Source organism: Schistocerca serialis, chromosome 6 (assembly GCF_023864345.2).
Source record: "Schistocerca serialis cubense isolate TAMUIC-IGC-003099 chromosome 6, iqSchSeri2.2, whole genome shotgun sequence".
NCBI classification, from domain to species: domain Eukaryota; kingdom Metazoa; phylum Arthropoda; class Insecta; order Orthoptera; family Acrididae; genus Schistocerca; species Schistocerca serialis.
In genome coordinates, this window is record NC_064643.1 from 714,097,736 (window position 1) to 714,118,012 (window position 20,277).

Genomic DNA, 20,277 nt, shown 5'->3' on the forward strand with positions numbered 1-20,277 from the left:
TTGTATTAAACTAAAGAATGATTTTCTTAGGAACAGTAGGCTACGTTACAGAATATGTTACATCTTCCATTGAAGCGATGTTTGTTGTGTACATCTTCCCAGTCTATATTTTGCAAATACTTCTTAAAATCCTCACCTCTGTTGTAATTTGTTCGCCTTGTAATTTAAACGCGTCTGATTGTCATGCGGAACAACCAGGTTCAGATCCCTGTACTGCCAGCAAACTCGATTTCTCCTTGATGGGAGGACTGGAACGCGGTGCCTCGTTATTATAGTTGCCATATCTGGCTCGGTGCACTCCGAGATAGGGGTTCTGACCGTCCCACCGTCTTGTTGCCCTACGTTGAACTTAGTGATGTTTGGAGTAAGTTAGTAATTTGGGGGGCTGGTCACATTTTCACAGCACTTGGCACACTGAGATGGTGACACACTGCAGCGAGTGACAGTGGCAGTCGAATTTTAATAACCAGTTCTGTTAATGATAAAAACACTCATCTTTTTGGTTGTTCTTCTTCGTGGTAAGTTGATGGCTCTTTGTTCTCTTCCTTTCTGTGGTTCATCTTTCCACAATTGTCTAGAGGATGATGGCGTCACTACTTCAATTACAATACGAAATCTGGTGAACTTTTTGCAGAATTTAATTTTTCAATCATTTCACTTCACAATACAAATCAATAAAACACAAGTAACTCGTTGTCCATCCTCGCACTTCCGACTCATACAACAAACTGCCAGAAAAAAACAAAGATTTTCCTCTAACACCATGTTGCAAAGAAATTACTATTATATATCGATTCATTTATGCAAAATAATGTTTGGGACGTACATTTCATAAATAAAATAAATTAACAGTCTATATATTTTGAGAAGACCATAATCATCATTGTAATTATATTAAGTATTTATAAACATTGACATTTAAACAATTTCGCTTGGCTTTGTAGTAGTGAATTTTTGTTTTTTACGTCTTTACCGCGGTATCGTTCACCTCACATGATCTAAGATCGTGCAGTACATTTATCTCACTGTAACCAGTGCTATTACAGGGTGTAGAAATGAAGTAAAAAATTTATTTAATATAATTACTTTTTATTTTGAATACAATTACATGGAACTTGCTGTGGCAGTAGTATTTGGTACACCATATTTTTCGGAAGATTTCACCATTTTCAGTGTTACTTTTTCCCATTTACGTATTTATAAAAGTCCATGCAAGTCAGCTTGTAGTTAAACTGGCACTGTAAGACTGATTTCACAGTCTCTGGCAGCAATCGATTTCTTTCATCAATCCGCTGGGGCCGACATCAGAGAAAATACTCTTTCCACAGGTGCGTTGTGTGCTGGAATAGAAAACAAATACTCGCATAATTTTAGCAGTTGGCATTTGCGTTCAGGATTTTCGGTTTCCTTAAGAAAGTAAATCCCCCTTCTTCCACGGAAAGTTTAAACTTCCATTCTTGCGAGTCACGCTTAGTTTCTAAAAAGCTGTCTAGATACAGTACGTATTATTCCTGAAAGCAATTGACGCCTGAAATCTTCACACCATTTTTAGCTACGTATACAATAATGTTTTCTATCTTCACCCAATCTGGGGTTTCAGATAGCGTCATCCAATCAAATACTTGATATTTATTAAAAGAAATGGCCCACTTCTCTAAGTAATCAAAAGCTATGGTACAGAAAGCTATTGCCTCTTCCTCAAATTTCGAAATCAGACTAATTACTACTTGGTTGGGGTTCTCATCCTTTGATTTGTTCAAATTCTTCTTGGATTGCATGCCAATAAAATTGGCAGTCTTCCTTTCTTTCAGCCATGTCTGAGAGCCGACTAATTTACAGGGTGTACTTAAAGTCCAGGAACACTTTCAATTATTTATTGCAGAAGAACCAAAAATTGTTCAGATGTCATACACATATCATTTTTAAGAGAAACTCTGAAAGGTTTTTTTTTTCTTTTCTTTTAATGAACACTCGATATGCGATCCATGACTGATCCGGCAGACGTCAATAGGGTAATCGAATTCTTGCCATACCCGTCCCAAAATGGCATCGTCAACTGTGGCAGTTGCTTCCCGTATTCTCTCCTGGAGCTTAGCTATATCACGTGGTAGAGGCGGTACATACACCAGATCTCTAGTGTCCCCACAGAAGAAAGTCACACGGAGTGAGATGTGGTGATGGGGGAGGCCATTTCATGAAACAGCTCCCCCCTTCTGTAGCACGGCACCTGCACGCGCCATGTTTGCGACTAGCGCTGACTATCGGCAAATTACCAAACTACGCTGTGGCGGCGTATATGAAAAAAAAAAGAAACCTTTCAGGGTTTCTCTTCAAAATGACATATGTATGATATCCGTACAATGTTTGGTTCTTGTGCAATAAATAATTAAAAGTGTTCCCGAACTTTATGTACACCCTGTATTTCTTATTTCAGTTATCGAGTCTGTATTCTTCTCCATGCTTTTTATATTTTCTTCAAACAGAGCCAAGTTTGACGGCAGAAACATGAAGTAAATTTCACTGATCGCACTACTCAAGAAAATCTGAAATTATTTTAGGCGTCCTGTCTTCGGTGTCACAAATTATTTTAATGGAATCCAAAGCTCAAGAGTTCTCGCATCTGCGGGCGTTAAGGACAATTCAAATGGCTCTAAGCACTATGGGACTTAACATCTTAGGTCATCAGTCCCCTACACTTAGAACTACTTAAACCTAACTAACCTAGGGACATCTCACATATCGATGCCAAAGGCAGGATTCGAATCTGCGACCGTAGCAGCAGCGTGATTCCGGACTGAAGCGCCCTGAACCGCTCGGTCACAGGGGCCGGACGTTAAGGACAGCCATCTTGTTTTTGAGTGAGACAGAAGAGTCTGATAACTGGCATTAGCGTATAAGCAGAACTCTTTCAACTTCTTTGTCCTTACCGTGTATACTGAAAGGTAATTAAACGTTTTCATGACTACTATTTCAATGTCGACAGTTACGACTCAAGCAGCGCTTGATATAGTGTTGTGGAGAATATAGGCACGGCATCAAAGTCCTACATTTTTTCCTAGTTCTTCTTTAATTTGGTGAAACACAGCCCGCTGGCCGTATCGATGAAGTCCTCCCAAGTTGGTGTTGGTATTGCCTCCACAAAAAGCGATTAATTTATCTAATGAAATTAGCAGTTGTCTTTAAATGTCTAGATAAGACATTGCAGTTGTCTCCGATGTTTCGTTGTTCAGCGAATCAAATATCAACAGCTTCTGTCGTAATTCGTCAGTTTGACGGACAACTTTTCAGCCTTCCGTTTCGGTGCATTGGTAACTATGCCTTAAAATGAAACTTCTTGCAAATGCTTTATGCATTCGGACACAGTGTGTGGGGCGAGAATATTTTTAACAATCGCTTTAGATTTGGTGCTGGCTGTAGACTGCTTTGCGGCGACTTTGGAGTCAGGATACAGTGCGGCATTCAGTTTTACCGTACAGTCAAGAGAACTCAAGCACTGATGATGCTTGACAGCCTTATGAGCTGTTGTTAGTTCTGCAGCAGCAACGAGCAGTTTTTTAAGATGTGATAAGTTTATTAGACGGTAAACAGTCGACAATAACACTTAAGTCATCGAAGTACACGTCAGCAGACACTTCAGTCCTATTTACCAACAGTAAACACTTCAAACATTACTAACTTGCACTCGTTGTTCGTATGACGTTTAGAAACAATCGTCTGGCAGATCGCTATTCAAATGAGAACTGCCCGATTCGTCCGCGTGGCACTGCTTAAATAGCTCCAACACCGTACTACTGAAGAAGTCTGGTATTTTTTCGAACAATGGCGCTAGATCTAGAAGGTGTTTGCATCGTCGATGCAGGATACGCAACATGCAACGCCGTCAGTGAGACGACCTTGCAAGCAGAAAGTTGTTGACATAAATAAAATTAAGTGAGGCTGGATTTACATGTTGCACTAACAGATGGCGTTACTTCAGTACTTGTGACAAGCTCGTATCAGAATTATGCAAAATCGGGACAAAATTGGGTCTTGTAGGAATGTCGGGACAAGAAGGTCCATAACGGTGAGGGTCACGATACATCGGGACGAATGGCAACCCCACTCGTGATGCCAATTGAGGAGCTACTAGAAAGCGAAGTGGCGGCTCCAAGGTTTGAAAAGTCTACAGCGGCCGAGAGGGTGATGTACTGACATCAGACCACATCCGCATGGAAGAGGGTGATACGGCGTTCGGTTGACAATCGCATGGTCTTCAGGTAGGGATGGCAGTAACCACTGGAACAACCAGTTTTCGGTAATTTAGTCCTTTTTATGCCAGTTAAACCAAATTGTTAAAACCGCTCAAAATAACCGGTTACTGAAATAAACGTAGAAATTGAACAAAGACTGAAAAATTTTGACTCAGTTTCAAGGTATATAGAACCAAAACATTAAATTAAGTTGGCAAATAATTTTACTGCCTTTATCAAAAAGTGATAAATGGTTGAAATTACAAAGAATCACAATCATTCTGTAAAGAATCACCAGTATACTCCTACTAATTCTAATTTTTTGAAATTCTTCCAATCCATATGTGGCATACAGCAAACCAGTGCTTAACAGTATTGGTTAAAAACAATCTTGGTTGCAATTTTAGCATAATGCGTACTACCTGAGCCCCATCTTATTCTGTTACTCGCTCCCGTTAACGGGAACGCTTTATGCAGGCCTTGGAGTCACTCGCGTCCATCAAAAAAAGTTTTACTGATTTTAACGAAGGCGATGTCGACCTGATGTATTCGACGTTGTCCTTTGGCTACACTGTCTAAATGATCGTTCTAAGAAATACCAAATTAAGATCAACCTGAAGATGCCTAAATAAGGCGAAACGAGTAGTTGAAAAATAAAAAAAACTAAAATTGCAACCAAGACTGTTTTTAACCAATAATAATTTTTTGAAATCATCTTTTAACTGGGGAACATGCCACTATTTGGGCATTACGAACAGCCAGTGCTAATGGGTGAAAACTGAGGTGGAAGATCTCTGTTTTTCGTGGTAATTTGTCCGTTTTCAAAAGTCACAAGCAGATAAAGACATATGTAGACAGAAGCAGCAGATCAGCTACTTTCTATTTTTGTAGTATGCTATGACTTATCTTAGAAAATAGATTACTTATCTTAGAAAATAGATTAAGGAAAGGCAAACCTACATTTCTAGCATTTGTAGATTTAGAGAAAGCTTTTGACAATGTTGACTGGAATACTCTCTTTCAAATTCTAAAGGTGGCAGGGGTAAAATAAAGGGAGCGAGAGGCTATTTACAATTTGTACAGAAACCAGATGGCAGTTACAAGAGTCGAGGGGCATGAAAGGGAAGCAGCGGTTGGGAAGGGAGTGAGACAGGGTTGTAGCCTCTCCCCGATGTTATTCAATCCGTATATTGAGCAAGCAGTAAAGGAAACAAAAGAAACATTTGGAGTAGGTATTAAAGTCCACGGAGAAGAAATAAAAAAGAGGTTCGCCGATGACATTGTAATTCTGTCAGAGACAGCAAAGGACTTGGAAGAGCAGTTGAACGGAATGGATGGTGCCTTGAAGGGAGGATATAAGATGAACATCAACAAAAGCAAAACGAGGATAATTGAATGTAGTCGAGTTAAGTCGGGTGATGCTGAGGGTATTAGATTAGGAAATGAGACACTTAAAGTAGTAAAGGAGTTTTGCTATTTGGGGAGCAAAATAACTGATGATGGTCGAAGTAGAGAGGATATAAAATGTAGACTGGCAATGGTAAGGAAAGTCTATTTTGAAAGTATTTGTATGGAGTGTAGCCATGTATGGAAGTGAAACATGGACGATAAATAGTTTGGACAAGAAGAGAATATAAGCTTTCGAAATGTGGTGCTACAGAAGAATGCTGAAGATTAGGTGGTAGACCACATAACTAATGAGGAGGTGTTGAATAGAATTGGGGAGAAGAGGAGTTTGGGGCACAACTTGACTAGAAGAAGGGACCGGTTGGTAGGACATGTTCTGAGGCATCAAGGGATCACAAATTTAGCGTTGGAGGGCAGCGTGGAGGGTAAAAATCGTAGAGGGAGACCAAGAGATGAATACGCTAAGCAGATTCAGAATGATGTAGGTTGCAGTAGGTACTGGGAGATGAAGAAGCTTGCACAGGACAGAGCAGCATGGAGAGCTGCATCAAACCAGTCTCAGGACTGAAGACAACAACAATAACATGCTATGACGATCTGTCGTTAAGTTTTTAGTTTAGCGCTGTCACCGTAATTTCCTCCCTGTTTTATTATTTCAAAGAAATGGTAGATATATGTATAATTTTTTGAGGCAAATGAAGCATTGTACTTTTAGGCTAAGAAATTTCGCAAAATTCTTATGCTATATGTTTATTGCTCGTTTCTGTCCGCATAGTTATTAAGAGAACTCTTCCCATTTTCAGTAATAACGCCGTATTTCAAACCAACGCAAATTTTACAAAGAAAATTACTCCTTTTTCAAAAACAGTTTATTTAATGACGAAAAATTTTAGTACTGCTGCTATGGCTAATCGACATTTCGTTTTTTCATTCTCTTATTAGTAGAAAATGAAAAATAGACAAATACCGAAAAATAACAGTTATGCATAACTAAAGTATTGGCATCACTTAAACCATTTGGTTTTTCTCTTCCCTATCTTCAGGTCCTGATCGCGGAGTGTAGATTATTATTATTATTATTTTTTAAAGCGTTAGATTGTATGTGGTGACAAGCAACTTAGGTACAGTAGTAGAAAAAAAGTATGCCCTAAACATTTAAATTAGTATGTCCACGTTAATATTACGTTTAATTCTTTCGTAACTAACTCAAAATCACCAGCTGGAACCCAGTAGACATAAATTCTCATTTCACCGCCAGGCCGAGGACGCGTTCTAACAAAAGAATGTCACTTGCGGAGGAGAGAACCACTGAGGCTCCACGCAGGGCGATGTGAGAATGAAATTTACGTACGCGCCAGCCCGTATTTTGGTTATAGCACTATTTCACCAAAAGCAGGCGGATCGTGAAATATTTGTGGGCAGTGACTGAGCAGCGATGAGGCGACAGAGGCGACAGCTGCCATCGGGCCGCTTTAATAGCGACACTGAGTGATTGGCAGGCCTGCACGCGCCGATAGCTGCCAACACAAAACTGCAGCGCAGCCGTTTATCGGCGTGCTCTGTGTTGAGCAGCGGTGAGCAAAGTGCAGTGAGTACTGGCGCCAGGGGACACGCGCCCTCTGTTCGTGTTTACGGGCTGCGAAATGCCTATTCCGCTCCCACGCCGGTAGGAACTGTGGGTTCATCAATTTTTAGTGGAATCGTTCGGCTATATTTTTGCTCTACAATATCTGTGCTTTACGATGAGATCAGCTCCCTCTTTATAAACAAAGTCGCTCTCAGCTGTTAAGAAAGAAAGATGTGTAAGCAGCGAAATGTGCAGCTACAAAAATCTTCGATCACATACCGTAAGATCAGGTGAAGTGATACAGTCTGCAAATTAAAAACATGTTAACACATATATTTTTTTTTAATCTATTGACACCAATGTGGCCACGGCCTTGCCGCAGTGGATACGCCTGTTCCCGTCACATTACCGAAGTTAAGCGTTGTAGGGCGTGGTCGGCACTTGGATGGGTGACCGTCCGGGCCGCTATACGCTGTTGCCATTTTTCGGGGTGCACTCAGAGTCGTGATGCCAATTGAGGAGCTACTCGACGCGAATATTAGCGGCTCTGGTCAAAGAAAACCATTGTAACGACCGGGAGAGCGGTGTGCTGACCACACGCCCCTCCTATCCGCATCACTTGAGGATGACACGGCGGTCGGATGGTACCGATGGGCCAGTTGTGGCCTGAAGACGGAGTGCTGTTGACACAAATGGCTGAATAGATCTATGTTAGAGGTATCTGTCCATAAAATCGTTATTGATTCTTTTTATTTTTTTACCTATCATTTTTTTAAAGAACCGTTTTTAAAGAACAACGTATGAAATGTCTGTTGTATCATGTTCTAACAGTGTTGGGGTGAACTGAACACATAGTCTGTTTTTAAGAAATTGTCTATTTACAAAGAATTTAGAAAACATTTTTTTGGAAATTGAAGTCGACCATAGCGAAGAGTCGCAGGCTTTGGAAGACATGCGATAACTTCATGAGGGTATACAATACTTGACTCCTTGATTTCTGGCGACACGAAGTGTCTCTATGGCATCTGTACTATTTTAGAAAACTTACTTCTATAATCCTATTACTGCCGCTGCTGGTTTCTGATACACCTGAGACTTGCAAACAACATAATTGTCCTCCTTAGTTATTTGGTCTTTTAGTTTTACAAGTAAAAAGTTTCCTACAGTGAGGTCATGTCATCAGCTTCTGTGGTTGGGTCACCTAATTCAGTTTATTTTTCACTTTCTTCTGAGGCAGCCATACAGTATTCGTCATTGCCGTCATGAGATGTCTTCAACTCTTCTTCTGATTCTGGTTCAACATCTCCAACGTTCTTGACACTTCTTCCTGGTGCAATGTGGAGCTTTTCCATCTGCCTGGTTCTTTGTCTCAGTTTTCCCTTCCTCTATCGTAGCTTCCGAAGCAGACCTATCACAGATCCATCCATGTTTTCTTCAATACCAACAGGATTTGCATCCACTTCTTTGTTAGGTAGCTGATGCAGTATTTCCAGGCGATGTAATGAATGCCCGTTTTTCTGAAACCACTCCTAATGTTGTCTCCACAATTTTCACTCAGCTCTTCAATGAGTTTTTTCAGCATACGTGAAAAATGTATCTTAGTCAGAGAGCCTCGGTTACCCTGATTTCTCCACATTTGGAGGAGTGACCTCCACTTATTTTTCAAAGACTTAAAAAAATGAAATGCCGTGTGACGAGGGCCTCCCGTCGGGTAGACCGCTCGCCTGGTGCAAGTCTTTCGATTTGACGCCACTTCGGCGACTTGCGTGTCGATGGGGATGAAATGATGATGATTAGGACAACACAACACCCAGTCCCTGAGCGGAGAAAATCTCCGACTCAGCCGGGAATCGAACCCGGGCCCTTAGGATTAACAGTCCGTCACGCTGACCACTCAGCTACCGGGGGCGGACCAAAATCGGCCACACCTAGAGGCTCGGCCATATGAGTTGAGTGTTTGGGCAGCATTGTAAATGCGATTCCATTATCTCAACAAGATGTCAAAACAGCTTCACGAAAATGGCTTGACAAATTGTCACCAATGAGAACTCTTGGTTGGGGCTGTTGTTGCAGGTAAGGCAAAGCCATTATAAAATACCAGTCCTCAGAACGTTTGTGGTAAAACCAACCACTGTTTGTACATCCATAACGTGTGACCTTAGGCCGTCCAAAGCGCCATGAGTCATACAAATTTTCAGCTTTCTAAACAACATGGCACGCAATAAGTCACCCAATTGAATTTTGATTCTACAAATAGACTATTGGAGCAATAGCTTTCAAATTGTGCGCTCAACTTCGTGCAGTTCGTGGAAATTACGCCAGATGTCGTTGCCAGTTAATCGCCTCCGTAGTGAGTCCGCCATTTCAGTTTGACGCGATGGTGGACAAAGGACGGTTGACTGTCGCACAAAAGACGAAGATTGTGTTACTGTTCGCGGCGACGAACACCGCTACATCGACACAGAAAAGGCTTCCTGCTCATTTCGGCACACTGTGGGCTCCCAGCTCACAGACAATACACAGATTACATCTAAAATTTGAAGGTACTGGATCTGTTTTGGAGTGTCAGCGGCCACTTGCATGTACCGTACATTCGTCACAAAACATTGAAGCAGTTACAGTTGCTTTGACTCGTAGTCCGAGTAAATCAACACGAAGAGCCAGTGCCGCGTTGGGAATTTCACGCCGATTTGTACAAAGAATTATTCAATCCGACCTTCGCTTATATCCATACAAGATGACTGTAGCGCATACACTTACTGCGAGAGATAAGGAGTGGAGACAGCAGTTTGCAACGTGGGCAATCGAGCAAGACCAAGAGGCAGTGCTACACAACACTGGTTTTCCGACGAAGCTCATTTTTATGTGTACGGTGTTGTCAACAAACAGAACTTTCGATTCTGGGTACGTGAACTTCCGCGGATAATCCACACAAAAGACACCTACAGGGAGAAAGTGTACGTGTGGGTCGTGATGTCGAGCCATGGAATCATCGGTCCGTTCTTCTTCAGTGCTACAGTAAACGGTGAACGCTATTTGCCGGCTCCTGGTGGCCGAGTGGTTCTAGGCGCTTCAGTCTGGAACCCCGCTACGCTACAGTCACATGTTCGAATCCTGCCTCGGGCATGGATGTGTGTGATGTTCTTAGGTTTAAGTAGTTCTAAGTTCTAGGGGACTGATGACTTCAGATGTTAAGTTCCATAGTGCTCAGAGCCATCTGAACCTTTTTTTTTTTTTAGGGTGCTATTTACAAACGTTGTGAAACCAGTTGTTCCTCAACTCATGGCCTCATACACTCGTTCATGCAGGATGGAGCTCTCCCCAATACTGCCAACGTTGTGCTTGATTTCTTACACGAAAGACTTCGCCTTAGGGTATTGTCAAACATATTTCCAGTATGTTATGCAGGAGGAGGAATGTGGCCGCCCCACAGCCCTGACATTAACCCATGTGACTTCTTCCTTTGAGGGTTTCTTAAAGAGACGGTGTACCACAGAAAACCCGAAAATGCAGTGCAAGTGCAACTTAGGACCATCATTGTGGAGTTATGCCGCGCCATTCCAGAAGATTTGTGTCGGAGAGTTGTCACAAATGGACTTGTGCGACTTGAAGAAGTTGTAAACCAAAACGGCAGACATATTGAACATGTGATTCATTAGGTTGTATTTACAAGCTGTATTCTTTACTTCTACATCAATAAATTACAAATCTTGTCAACAACAAATGTGTTATTCATGAAACAAATCAGGTGACCTATCGTGTGCCACCCTGTAAATTGGTAGCAATTTATCATCATCACTGCAAGCAAACATCAAACTTGTTGCTGATTTTGCAAAGGCATTTACTTTTTCAGGGTGCATACGGCTTCTTCTACAAATAATTTTTTTGCTTCCCAGATCATATGTCAAATTTGTCTCATCATAGTTTACCATACTGCAAGCCTCTCCACCACTGTTTCTTCAATATTGTCAAAATAACCATTTGTTAGAATTAGAAGGAAAGTCAGCATTGGCCATAATTTTGATTTGTTAACAACAAAATCGATTTTCGATCACATAATGATCATCTTCAGTGCTTTAGCGTACAAATTAAAGCTCATAGGCACTGGTGTCTAGTTATTAGCAGTAACAGAAGCTATGAAACGATCACAGTTTTTCGTAGCTTCTGTTACTGCTAATAACTAGACACCAGTGCCTATGAGCTATGAAACGATCACAGTTTTTCGTAGCTTCTGTTACTGCTAATAACTAGACACCAGAGCCTATGAGCTTTAATTTGTACACTAAAGCACTGAAGATGATCATTAAGTGATCGAAAATCGATTTTGCTGTCAATAAATCATCAAAATTACGGCCAATGCTGACCTCCCGTCTAATTTTATTTATCATATGGTCGTTGTGCACACAGCACTCTATGGAGTCGCCAATCAATAATCATTTATTGTTTGCACAGATATGCCCACTCTAGCCGTTTTGATACTTTATCTCATTCCTGAGCTAAGCTCGTTTTTGTGCCTCGTCAGATAGTAAATGACCCAGTCTTCATCTGGTAGATTATTCTTGAACTTCTTTATAGTCCTGCCTCGCTTGTCCACATATCCTTTAACAACAAAACGCAAATCCATGCATGTTAATGGAAAGCCCCATTCTCCGAGAAGAATGATTTCATATGAGAATGAAATATGTTTATATAACATGATATGTTTGTCTTATTAGATAATTTAATTATGGCATAGTATACTTGGCCTAGCTGGGTTCCGCCTAAACATGGTATCTACAATGCTGATACTTGTTGTGATACTGTAATTATTTAATAACTTAGAATGAAAGCGATGCTGTAGTGTACTGTACTTTAACGCAGCAAATTATAGGATCTACTTTTCAAAACAAACTTTTCCACAGAACTCAAAGTTTTCTGCCCACCGTGAGACGTTTGGTGGATGTTTTTTCATTTTGTCTATATCTTCACCTTGTCTGCGAGATACTTTTCTGAAGCACCACGCAAAGTAAATTTTCCGCTTTTTACTTCATTCACATCTTTATCTAAATCATTAGCGTTGTACCGATTAAAAGGTTCTGTCCCGGGGGGACCTCTTGTAAAACCTAGGCATCTTTTTCTAGCCAAAAAAATTGAATTCCGTAGAATTTAGGTTCAGTGGGGTGAAGTGATACATGTACCACTTCACCCTAGGGAAGACAATTTTATTTTTAAACTTTTTAAAAATCTTTTTAATGTGCACTAACAATAGCAATTTAATGATCTTAGATATATTTCTTAACAAGAAATTTAGTTTTATTCAAATGTAGGATATGTGTTAGTTGAGTAAAGTTTTTAGTACCTTAAAAAAGCACAACATAACCCGCCAAAGTAAACAATACAACTGAGCAGAAAATTGGCGGGAAAAACAGTTGACAGTCACAGGCTTTATCACAGACCTAGATGGTTAGAGAAACGTCGTTGTTGCCATCATTTACTTTGAGTTGCTAATACAGACATGTGATAACAAAACATTGCATTTTGTCTCAGTTCACCCCAATGTATCACTTCACCCCAGATTACGGTACTCACGTATCAAATGTTTGATATTCACCGAATTGTTGGACACAAGCCTGCTTTACAATGGAGCGGGTGGAAGCAAAGACAAGCAAAGGAGCACTCGCAGGCAATTCGCCAATGCGACCACAGCTGGTTTGTACCTGTGGACAAGCGTTTACACTAGATCAGGGGCGGGAAATTGTTTTGGCTCAGAAGCCAAATTTCGGAAGTGGAAGTTAGAGGAGGGCTCCATCATTGAAAAACATTGCATTCATTAGTTACGGTAACGTTGCGTTACAGAAAAAGTATAAATTGTTCCACAAAAATCGGTAAATATACATTACATAACTAAAATAGTATTACGAAAAGGATAGTTGCTACTCAACACAGCGGAAATGCTGAATCGCAGATAGGCACAACAAAAAGACTGTCAGAAAGTGAGCTTCCGGCCAACAAGGTCTTCGTCGGAAACATACATACACACACACACACACACACACACACACACACACACACACACACACATGACCACAGTCTCTGGCTGCAGCCTTCCAACAAAGGTCTTGTTGCCCGAAAGCTTATTTCTGCCAGCCTTTTGATGTGCCTATCTGTGACTCAGCAACTCAGCTATATGGTGAGTAGCAATTACTCTTTCCATAATATTTTTACGTTCCATCCTGGATTTTCCATTGTTCGATAAACAAGATAGTGGTAGCTCTATTCAGTTTACTTATAATCGTAGTAAATGGTAGGATATTTAATTTTAGAATCAGATTAATCATACAAATGTTTCCTATCATCGTTTTCTACGTTTTTTTCCCCTAAATCAGGAGTGTCATAGTTTGTCGAGATTCTCATCACAGCCTAGAAGTTAATGTGTACCAAAGAACATCTATACTTATTCTTGTTGATCCTCAAGCAGGAAAAACTTTGAAACTTCCAGGCAGGTTAAAACTGTGTGCCGGACAGACACTCGAACTCGGGACCTTTGCCTCTCACAGGCAAGTGCTCTACCAAGGTCCCGAGCTCGAGTCTCGGTCCGGCACATAGTTTTAACCTACCAGGAAGTTTCATATCAGCGCACACTCCACTGCAGAGTGAAAATCTCATTCATCAAGAAAAACTTTGTTCACAAATATATCTAGGCCCAAATATAGGGAACATTTTGCCAGCAAATTTCTTAATATATGGAAATTTTTCTACAGACAAAGATTTGTAAACGTGAACTAATGTCACAGCATTAAACATTTATTTCCGAGTGTTATCTGGTTGGATGTCATTACGTTGAAATTCCAGCTCCTCGGCTGCTGTGACAATATCAACAGTGCTGCGACAAGTGAGCAGAGCCTCAGTTTTCTTCAAGTCCTGAAAACTTCTTGTGACCTCCAAACTCTGCGGATGATCCCCAATCTTAGCAGAAACACTTTCAGGCACTTTCTGTTTTCCTGATAAAGAGAAATGAGAAAAACTGCATTCACCTGCTTGTCGTGTAAATAGATCTGATTTTGTTTTGAGTGATAATACGTATTCTACATTTCATGTTCAAACAACTTCTTTCCCAGTTTCTCAAATGTTTCTCAAACATCATTTCACAGCTCCACTCCTAACATCCCTTTTTTGTAACAAAGTCATGAGATATCCTCATCGTGTCCAGAAATAAGAGCATTTCATTCTGCAATGTCCAGATCCCTTCTAAACACTCTGCCCAGTCTAGCCACCTTACTGTCTTGTTGTAAATTACGCCTACATCCTCTGCTTCCACAACCCCAAGAAAAGATCTGAATTGCCCACGGTGAAATGCCAATGCTGTGATTGTACTCACAACACCAACAGCGGGATCAACCAAATGCTTTGAGTCTAGCGCAGCTTCACAAACGCTCTCCTGATCCAAAATGCGATGAAAAGACATCACTATCTGTGTCTTGTGCTTGTAACTTTTCTTTTTAAAGAAAAAAACAAGCTTACTCATATCTACATTTTGCCACTGAAAGCTCTGGTCTCATCTGTGGCAATGCTTGGCATTTTGCTCTTGAACAAATTACTTCCCTCCATTGAATTCACAGCATACTCAAGCAAGTCCGTAATTGTTGCTCTATCTTTCCTTGATGCTAGGCTAGGTAACGCCTCTGTAATGAAGAAATTTTCACGAATCCCACGGATAAAGATGAGTAACTGTGCAGTGTCTTCGAGACCTATGTTCTGATTCCTTGACAAAGAAACGAAAAAAAAAAAAAAATCTTTGTTCTCAGTCTTCATCTGTTGTTTGAGTTCGTCTTTAACTGAGTCAACCTTCCGCACTATAGCCTTTCTTAGCAGTGAAGCAGCGAAATGCCTTCGGGTTTCCTTCTGACATCAGAACACAATCTGCTTGCACACTCTACCATACACAGCTTAATAAACTACTCGTAGCTATCCGAAAAAGGGCTTTTGCGCTTAGCAAGGTTATAGACAACCATGAAAATTGTTTGTGTTGCGCTATTTTGAAGTGTTGATCCATTTGTAAATACTGTCATGTTTGTTGCTTCTTCACTTTTCACGCACTCTGCAGCTTTTATTTTCCATTCTTCCTTTGAAAGTTTGCAGTCAAATTAGCTATATTTTGTTTCATAGTGTCGTTTTGGATTCTACTCCTTAAATTCTGTTATCGTTTCTTGACCCAGTAAACACGCTGCTTTATTCAGTGTATTAACAAAGAAATACGTGTTTGTCCATTCTTCATTAGACACGAGACACTCATCACTGATTTTAAGTATTCTCGAAGATTTTGATGGTTTCACTAAAGCTGCAAATTTGTATATTTACTGTTGCACGGACGAAATGGAAATAAACCACACAAACCGGAAAAGCAGTGGTTAGCACACTGAACTCGCATTCGGGAGGACGACGGTTCAATCCCGCGTCCGGCCATCCTGATTTAGGTTTTCCGTGATTTCCCTAAATCGCTCCAGGCAAATGCCGGGATGATTCCTTTGACAGGGCACGGCCGACTTCCTTCGCTGTCCTTCCCTAATCCGATGAGACCGATGACCTCGCTGTTTGGTCTATTCCCCCCAAACAACCCAACCCCAAACTGGATAAACAGTGCGCATCGTATTATTCGCGCAAACCAAGATGACACTCGGCGCGGTGGCTGATGGGAAAATGCCTTTACGATCGCTACCATCAGTCACCGCGTCGAGTGTTAACATAGTTTATGCGAATAGTATCTACACTACTGGCCATTAAAATTGCTACACCAAGAAGAAATGCATATGATACAATGGTATTCATTGGAAATAAATATATTATACTAGAACTGACATGTGATTACATTTTCACGCAATTTAGGTGCATAGATCCTGAGAAATCAGTACCCAGAACAACCACCTCTGGCCGTAATAACGGCCTTGATACGCCTGGGGAAGCTGCAGCTTCAACACGATACCACAGTTCATCAAGAGTAGTGACTGGCGTATTGTAACGAGCCAGTTGCTCGGCCACCATTGACCAGACGTTTTCAATTGGTGAGAGATCTGGAGAATGTGCTAGCCAGGGCAGCAGTCGAACATTTTCTGTATCCAGAAAGGCCCGTACAGGACCTGCAACATGCAGTCCTGCATTACCCTGCTGAAATGTAGGATTTCGCAGGGATCGAATAAGGGTGGAGCCACGGGTCGTAACACATCTGAAATGTAACGTCCACTGTTCAAAGTGCCGTCAATGCGTGTAACAAATGGCACCCCATACCATCACTCCGGGTGATACGCCAGTACGACGATGACGAATACACACTTCCAATGTGCGTCCATCGCGATGTCGCCAAACACGGATGCGACCATCATGATGCTGTTAACATAACCTCGATTAATTCGAAAAAATGACGTTTTGCCATTCGTGCACCCAGGTTCGTCGTTGAGCACACCTTCGCAGGCGCTCCTTTCTGTGATGCAGCGTCAATGGTAACCGCAGCCATGGTCTCCGAGATGATAGTCCATGCTGCTGCAAACGTCGTCGAACTGTTCGTGCAGATGGTTGTTGTCTTGCAAACGTCCCATCTGTTGACTCATGGATCGAGACGTGGCTGCACGATCCGTTACAGCCATGCGTATAAGATGCCTCTCATCTCGACTGCTAGTGATACGAGGCCGTTGGGATCCAGCACGGCGTTCCGTATTACCCTCCTGAACCCACCGATTCCATATTCTGGTAACAGTCAGTGGATCTCGACCAACGCGAGCAGCAATGTCACGATACGATAAACCGCAATCGCGATAGGCTACAATCCGACCTTTATCAAAGTCGGAAACATGATGGTACGCATTTCTCCTCCTTACACGAGGCATCACAACAACGTTTCACCAGGCAACGCAGGTCAACTGCTGTTTTTTTTTATCTCATTTTGCTCTATTTTGGTCGATGAATCTGTTCGTGGCGGACGTCCGATGACAGCCGTTCAGGTTCTTTGTTGATCTGTTCACTCAGTTTTTTTATTACAGAGGGTAGCTAACCCTCTGACCGAGCACGCTGAGCCACCGTGCTGGCTGCTGCTTGTGTATGAGAAATCGGTTGGTAACCTTTCTCATGTCAGCACGTTGTAGGTGTCACCACCGGTGCCAACCTTGTGCGAATGCTCTGAAAAGCTGATCATTTGCATATCACAGGATCGTCTTCCTGTCGGTTAAATTTCCCGTCTGTAGCACGTCATCTTCGTGGTGCAGCAATTTAAATGGTCAGTAGTGTACATTGCGCATGCGTATTGACTAGGCGTCCTAGTGGAACTGTTCGGTCGCGCAAGGGAAGGGAATATCGGTTCAAAGCGGATTTCTCCGACAGTGCTGGCGGACCACACAAAAACTATTAGCGGATCGTATGTGGCCTGTGGATCGCTATTTGCCCACCCCTGTACTAGACTGAACGGAAGGGTACACGATGCAACGAGCATAGCCTATGAACGCTGTGTTTTTCTTTTTTTCCCCCTACTAGTCGGCACACGGGATACAACTAGACACTGATACAACGCGATGTGGTTAAGCTGCTATCCAAAACATCGATGTTTTCTTGGTTTTATTTAATCGTGTCAGAAGCATCGTACATAAAATCAGAATGATTAACACATACATAACAAGTATATAACAAATACAAAAAGAGTATAAAAGTATACAGATATATAAGCAGGGTCAAGAATTTTTTTATTTTATGAAGTCTTGGACCAGAAACTGGCCACGTCCAGCGCTTCTGGGGTGGCATTCATCAAATCCTTCATGGTGCAGGCGCTTGGGCACAACACACACTGCGGGAGGTGGGTGTTGGTTTGAGTGTGTCCACAGTCACACAGCGCCGGTTCATTTGAGAGGCCCGATTTGCGCATATTCTCTTTGGATCGTGTGACACCAGAGCGCAGCCTATTAAGAGATTTCCATGTCGTCCATCCTTCCATATGGCCGGGAAGGAGTTCTTCGTTTGGGACTAACCATTTCCCAAGGTGCGCGTTTTCTTCTCGTCACAATGCCAGCCTCACTTGCTGCGGTGTTCCGACGATGTTTTCTGCTGTGTGCAGGAAGCTTTTTCTAGATTTTAGTCGTCGGCGGGCTGGCTGGTGTTTGTACAGCGGGTGGGCAGGTGTGGTCAACGCCTTTGTCTTTTCCTTCCTGGCCGCTACTTTCCTTCTAATATCTGGTGGGGCCACGCCTGCCAGGCAGTACAATTTATCAGTCGGGGTTGGTCTCAGGCAGCCTGTGATGATGCGGCAGGATTCATTAAGCGGTACGTCCACTTGCTTGGCGTGGCTAGAATTGTACCACACTGGGCACGCGTACTCTGCTGTTGATCAGCACAAAGCAACAGCTGTGGTTCTCACTATTCCAGTCTGTGCCCCCCATGTAGTGCCCGTTAGTTTGCGCACAATGTTGTTTCTCGCGGCTACTTTGTGTTTAGTGCTCATGCTGTGCTTTTTATAGGTGAGTGCTCTATCCAAGGTGACGCCTAAGTATTTTGGTGTTTCGCAATGTTCCAGGGGCACTCCTTCTCAGTTAAGTTGTAGTCTTCTTGCAGATTGTCTGTTCTTTAGGTGGAAGGCGCGGGTTTGGGTTTTCCCTGGGTTGGGTTTGAGATGGTTCCCCTTATAGTAGGTGGCAAGCTGTTCGAGGGCTTCTGACAGATTCTGTTCCACAGTTTCAAAGCTGTCTGCTTGAGCGATAATGGCGCAATCATCTGCATATATGAAGCTTTCGGTGCCTTTGGGGAGGGGCTGGTCATTAGTATACATATTAAAAAGTGTTGGGGCCAGTACGCTTCCTTGGGGGAGGCCATTTTTCTGTATCCTCCACCGGCTTCTCTGTCCCTGAAAACCCACGAAGAATATTCGATTCTGGAGTAGGTTTCCAATCAGTAAGGTTAGTCTGTAGTCCCTACTCATTGCGTATATTTTCCTCAGGAGCAGTCGGTGGGTGACTGTGTCGTAGGCTGCTCATAGGTCTAGGAATACAGCCCCGGTGATCTTCCTGTTCTCGAACCCATCCTCTATGTGTTGCGTTAATTTTAGCAACTGTGATGTGCAGTATTTGCCCCGTCTGAAGCCTGCTTGTTGTGGGGTGAGGAGGGGCTCGATGGCGTCCGCGATTCTGTGGAGTATCGTCCTTTCCGAAACATTGTACACATGGCATAGCAGAGAGGTCGGCCTGTAGTTTTTGGGATTGTCACGTTCTTTGCCTGGTTTTAGGATGGCAATGACTCGCGATTTTCTCCAGGTTTTTGGAATTTTGCAGGATGTCATGCAGTTGTTCATCATATCGACTAGCCATTTCCTTGTTACAGGTCCAAAATGCTTTATTTGCTCGACGCATTATCATCAAGGCCGGCTGCTCTCCGCATTTTGCACTTACTGATCGCCTTCTCCAGTTCCACCAAGGTAAATGGCTTGGATAGTTCTTCGGTCTCCTGAGGGGGTTTCGTTCTATGCCCCTCTTTTTTGTCTTTAGGTTGTCATATCTTGGTGGTTTCCCATTTGTGAGAAACTGGTGTGCAATTTGGTCTGCTGTGACGTTCGCGTGTAGATTTGGTTTGGTGGGGTCATTAGCTAGGCGTTTTATGAGTTTCCAGGCCTTTTGACTATCTCTGCCAAAATTAGTTTCCTCCATCAGTTTGGTCCATTGCTCCCTTCTCACTTGTGATATCCGAGGTAATAACTCTTCCTTTGGTGAGGGTTTCTTCACTGAAGGGGTTCTTTCGAAGAGTGAGTGCACTTTCCTGGTGAGTGCACTGCTTTTGCCGAAGAAATCAAAATGGCGCACGAAACGAAGAATTTAGTTGTTTGAATTTGTACGCAACATGAAATTAATGCATGGAGATAGTGCACTTAATATTGAATTGCAGCTGCAGTTTTCCTTATCATTATTTCAAAACTTTGCACATATATCGGTTGACGCTTTTCGCTAGTTTCTTATTACAACTGAGGAGGAAATTTAGAACAGAACATTAATTACCGATAAACAACATTAACCCGAAGAAAAGATAGTATTAACACTCTGTTTATTAGCCAGTGGAGACATTTACGTAACTGCT